General features: G+C 38.2%; 1 protein-coding gene across 1 annotated transcript in view; it reads right to left on the reverse strand.

Annotated features, from left to right (window-relative positions):
* Nucleotides 1–6,000, reverse strand: part of LOC105427296 (chromatin assembly factor 1, p105 subunit) — a 798,730-nt gene that overhangs the window by 779,026 nt on the left and 13,704 nt on the right. The window lies entirely within an intron of this gene.

Consider the following 6,000-nt stretch of genomic DNA (forward strand, 5'->3'; position numbering starts at 1 on the left):
GAACAATCCAGCGAAGACAAGACCATCGGATACTCCGATAAACATTTTGTTCTTTCAACTTGACTAATTGTTAATTTGTCAGACTAACAGTTAATGTGCAAATCGTTAAGCAAACAGTGATTGAAGCAAAAGTATTTGCAGCAATGTGAACAATAAAATTCTGAAGATTTTTCACAATTGTTATGCACACAAATGTATGGATAAATTGTCATCAAAATAAAATTGTACATGTGTAATAAACGGATGATCAGCTATGTAGCCTGCCTTATAAAATGAATACTGGATCAATGGATGAAATATCGAGGCCTGGGATACTCCACAGATAATGGACAAATGCCTGCAATTTAATGTAGTTATCGCGTTTCCAGATCTCATAGTCTATTTCTTTTCAAAACAATCCATAATATGGCGTACAAACAATTTTTATAGCCGGAAGTAGAACACATTCAATAATTAGATGAATCCAGTTGTGCCCTTCGGGATAAGCATTCACTTAACCAGAATTTTTCGTTGAACCGAATCAAATAAATTATTATCTCCGTTTGAGCTTCAATGATAAACAAGCAGAAAACATCTTTTGACATTCACAATTTTTAACGTTGATCAGAAAAAATTCTGTAAGAAATCTTCATTTTTACGCATTGCCAAAATATCAGCTCGAGCTAAAATATTTGCCAGAATGATTAGTGCACAGTTAGAACCAGTTATTTTCTCTAATTGAAAAGTAGCTAATAACTTGGTTCAAATATAGCGGCAAATGAAGAGCAGACATATTAATGACAGGAAATATCAACCATAGAGATAAAGGCGTGTGTTGAGATTGTGATAGATCCGCTTTCATCGCCTTTTGTGGAAATGTCCTGAAGCTGTTCAATTACTTGTCGAAATGTAATTGTCTAGATTGAAGATTTCATCACAACCTTAACTTTCTTCTCCGATTATCTTCTAAACTTCTACAAATTTTGTACTTTTCTTCTCGATATTCTGCTGATTTCTCCAAAAATTTTTTCCTAACTTGTGTAATTAAGCAGAATATAATGCAATAACTTCGTTCAAAATTACAGAACTATTTATTGGATGTCCAAAATTTCAATCCTGGCTTGTTAAACATCGCCAAATTAAATACTCTTCGACGAAAACATCGATCAGTTACTATCTGATGATGATCGCGTTTCTCTAAAAATTTAATATACACAGCTTTGTTAATCTCTCCAATAGTCCACTCTTTTTTCTTTAATTCGCTGGGCTCAACGATAAATTGTAGCTGTTAAATCTTACGAAGGAAATCGATTAATTACGGTCAGAATATTCTACTAATCATTAATTTATTAGGTGTACAAAAAAGTTCTGAGCTTTAGATTTCATACAACCGAAATAACAATTTAAATTTTATATATCTTCCCGCCCTTTTGCGGTTTTAAAGCGTTGACATTTGGCCTTCTAAAATGCTATATAGTTTGATGCACATAACCTCAAAAATCAGTAGTGTTTACAATGGCAATAACAAAAGAGCATATTCGATTTTCCATCCACTTCGCGTTTCATCTGAAGAAAAATGCTGCTGAAGCCACTGCAATTATTTGTGCTGCATATGGAGAGAACGCTGTAAGTCATACTACATGTAAAAGATGGTATCAAAGATTTCGCCAAGGAGATTTCAGTCTTGAAGATGAACCGCGTGCTGGACGTCCTCAAGAGATTGAAACGGACGAATTGCAAGCACTGCTGGATATAAACTCTCTGAAAAGGAGCTTGCAGAACAGCTTGGCGTTACGCAGCAACCCATTTCCGTACGTTACATACGATGGGAAAGGAAAGCAGATGGGTTCCGCATGAATTGTCCGAAGACAACAAAAATCGTCGGCGTGACACTGCACTCACTTTGCTTTCAAAGTTCCGGAAAAAAGATTTTCTGCACAAAATCATTACATCATTTGCGATGAAAAGTGGATTCTTTATGATAACCCTAAACGTACAAAATCATGGGTTGACCCTGGTCAACCTTCGACATCGATGCCAAAGCCCAATATCCACGCCAAGAAGGTTTTGCTCTGTATCTGGTGAGATTGGAAAAGTGTGTTGTATTACGAGTTGTTACAATCAGATAAAACAATCACGGCAGACCGCTACCAACAACAATTGACCAATTTGAGCGATGCATTAGAAGAAAAGAGGCCATTTACTGGCCAAGGACGTCGTAAAGTGATCTTGCTTCATGACAATGCTCGACCCCCTGTTGTGAAAGCGACCCAGGACCATATCTTTGCGTTAGACTGGGAACTTCTCCCGCACGCGGCGTAGAGTCCAGACATGGCACCTTCCGATTACTACCTATTCCGGTCGCTGCAGCATCATTTGGCTGATACACATTTCGTGAGATTTGAAGAGATACGAAAATGCATTGATGACTTTATCGCTTCGAAGCCGGTGAGCTTCTATCGTCAAGGAATTTGCAAGCTACTCGAAAGATGGCAAAAGTTGATGTAAACGGGGAATATTTCGCTGATTAATATTTTTTTGTTTGTTTTTTAATAAAGATTAAATTTTACAAAAAAAAGCTCAGAACTTTTTTGTACACCTAATATTTAGTTCTATACAACGAGTACACACTCAACAGGGAATCACCATGGAATATACTTTCATTCCCAAATCCGCCGAATGTCGCCCATCGGATGCGATGGAGTTCTTGATGTCTTAGCAATCGATCGATAATATATTCAATTATTCAACACCTTTCCCTTTCAGTTATAAATTTGAATGTTTTCATGCTAGGATCAAGATTTAGACATCGAGGTAATGCCCATTCGCGACATGATCATCGTTCTGTGCGGAATTGATCGATCTACTATGCCCGCTTCTATTGAGTTGAGTTCCTCCATCTGGATTCCTTTGGTTTCGTTCTCGTTTTGCCTTAACTCTGATTGAATACATATTGGCGAATTCGGTGACAATAGATGATCATCCTTCGCTGTGGGTAATGGTCTATTCCCACCTCTCCATACATGATATATGTGCCTTTATATCGTTTGATCATTTGAGAGCTGTACTTCTTCAACATCCTTGAGATCCAACGGTTTATTGTACTTAGTTTACGTTTGTTCTCTCTGATGTTTATTGTCACGTCATCGCCTATCTCCGGATTCCTCTTTCGTGTTCCATAATGACGCTTAAATTGGCGTTCCATTTTCTTTTCATTTTTTCCGATAATAGTTACTAGGATAAGTCTATTGATAATGCAGTTAATGATGACTTGATCTTTTTTCCCAAGAATAATTCTGCCGATGACTTTCCTTCCGGATTGATAGAGTTTGGAAATGTATCGATAACTGCATAGAAAATTTTGTAGTTCTGTTCACCAATTTATCCCATCTCTTTTAACCGCTTGTTTTATTGAATTTACCGCTTTCTCAGCCCGTCCGTTTGATTGAGAGTGTTCAAGAAAAGAAAATAGATGAGTTATATTCATTTTCCTGCATAAATTTAAACAATATTGTCGAAGATCCGCGATGCAGAATTTTCAAAATTTCTTCTCTTATCGCTTTCATAATGATAATTCTATCTTTAAATATTAACGTTCTATCTATAATGCTCAGTCTATCGTGACATTTGCTAAAACTTAAAGGAATTTGTTTTCTCTTAAATATTTTGCTTCTTGTCTGTAAAGTTTCTATAACCCACCTTCAGTTCGATGTTATTTTGAATTTCTTTCTCCAACTTTCTTCAGCTTGGAACAGCTGAATCACTGATATCCAAATTTGCGTGTGATCAATTCTTTTATTTCTAATTCCGTGTTTAAACGCAAGCAACTTGTAATTCTTTGACATTGTCTTGACAGAATTTATTGACAAGCCTGGATAAAACATTTGCATCCCCAAAATCTTCGGTACATACGTACTCAATTTCAAAACCAATTATAGCAGCCAAATTACTCATCGCTTTAATCAAGTGAGAGAAAGAGGAGGGAGGGACGCTAAGTCGGTGATCCTTTGAAATGAGTCGCCGGGGAAAGGGGAAGTTAGATAAAATATTAGAAGCCGATTATCCCGCTGCTATAAACAAATTGCGACTCGGAGGACCACGTGGTCCGCAGGACAGAGCGCGGAAGGGCCTGGACCCGCCGCCGCCGCGTCCGCCGCCTTTTTTCCTAAAAAAAGCTGCGAAAAGATGGCTCTTCGAATAAATCGACAACTGTATGTGTTATGAGAAGCGCCGATACTCCAGTTGCTATAAACAAATTGCGGAGATCATGGTCCGGTTTAGACAAGAGGACAAAGAAATTGCAAACATATAGTAGATCATTGGGCACGAGATATTACAGTAAGTGCCTTGAAAGTCTAACGAATCGATCGAATGTGAGAGAAAACCAGTGCGAATGCATCCAAAAAAAGTGAAGTGTCGCATGTACCGGTATTAATTGACAGGTGTCATTTATAACGATGCTCTATCCCTGTCTGTTAATTACTCATTTGCAGAAACGGAAGTATTATCATATCACGATACGATACGATAGGTCAGGTTACACATATATTATAAGAATAATGAGGTATATATAATGACTCATAGTTTGAATCTTTTTATATAGTGAGTAATACCATATATGAGCCACAGATAAAAAGAAAAAAACTTTAAAATGGACCTAACATTGAGAGATATATAATCGTTGTAAAGAATATAGCGCTAGATTAATAGATGATAACGAGATGTACAGATTCTACCAATCGAAGAGTTCACAAGTTTTCCGTTATGGAACTGGACGGCCTATCCATCGGTGAACATGACGGTTTATTTTTTTGAAGAGACATGACACCCCGACTCCCCAGTATTTTATGGAAAGACGCAACTTCCAAACAGTAGTGCGAACTTGTGCTCCAGCACGCTGGCGATTTTCCCCCTCCACTTACGCACACAGAGACGCTCCGTCTATCCGTGTGCCTACGCGCGCTCGATAAAGTTCGGCACATCGAGCGAGAAAGAGAATGTCCCTCTTTCTCGCTCCGCTCGCTCGACTCTATCGAGAATGCTAAATGCTTTCTCAACGTGAATCTGAGTCGCGAGCGTGTAATTATAATTGATATGATTTTTAGAAACGTTACATCTGAAAAAAGATGAACACATCACATAAATTTTAATAGAGAATTATTTTATGCAACAATTTCGCAATTATTTTACACTATCCAGTAAAAATTTTTTATATAAAATATATATATAAATATATATATATATATATATATATATATATATATATATAATAAATATAATATAATATATAGTTGAATACAAAATACGTTTATATATATTCATATTTGTTTGTTTTTCTTTTGTGAAATTCCTGTTTGGCGTAAGAAAAATAATAGTAATAATGAAGATTGAACAAGAAAATGATTGAAAAGATAATTTTCGCATTGTTTGTTCTTTCACCAAAAGTTAAGTTTAAAGAGATAAAAAAAATTTATATCTATATGTAATCGTGCGTGCGTGCGTGCCGTGCGTGCATGCGTGCGTGCGTGCGTGCGTGCGTGTGTGCGTGCGTGCGTGCGTGCGTGCGTGCGTGCGTGCGTGCGTGCGTGCGTGCGTGCGTGCGTGCGTGCGTGCGTGCGTGCGTGCGTGCGTGCGTGCGTGCGTGCGTGCGTGCGTGCGTGCGTGCGTGCGTGCGTGCGCGCGCGCGCGCGCGCGCGAGGGCATACGTGAAGCGATATTTAACACGAACAGCTGATGGCGTCTGACGCGGTCATATGTGTACGCGAATCGGTGGCGGCGGGTAAATATGTGTGTACTCCTAATGTATTCGTTATTTCGCTTTCGGAAATCTATTCAGCGATGGATATATAAAATCATATACATTTCGTGATCTTAATATCTTTTTATGATACGCATGTCATCGTACGAGTGCGTTTCCGTATGATTGGATGACAATTTTTTATTCGGAGGGTGGGAAAGTTGCTATCGGTGTCCCTCCGACCGAGTAGGTGAATTCACCTATCCTCGATATCGCAACTCAAG

This window comes from Pogonomyrmex barbatus, unplaced genomic scaffold (genome assembly GCF_055798465.1).
Source record: "Pogonomyrmex barbatus isolate J1 unplaced genomic scaffold, ASM5579846v1 scaffold22, whole genome shotgun sequence".
Lineage (NCBI taxonomy): Eukaryota > Metazoa > Arthropoda > Insecta > Hymenoptera > Formicidae > Pogonomyrmex > Pogonomyrmex barbatus.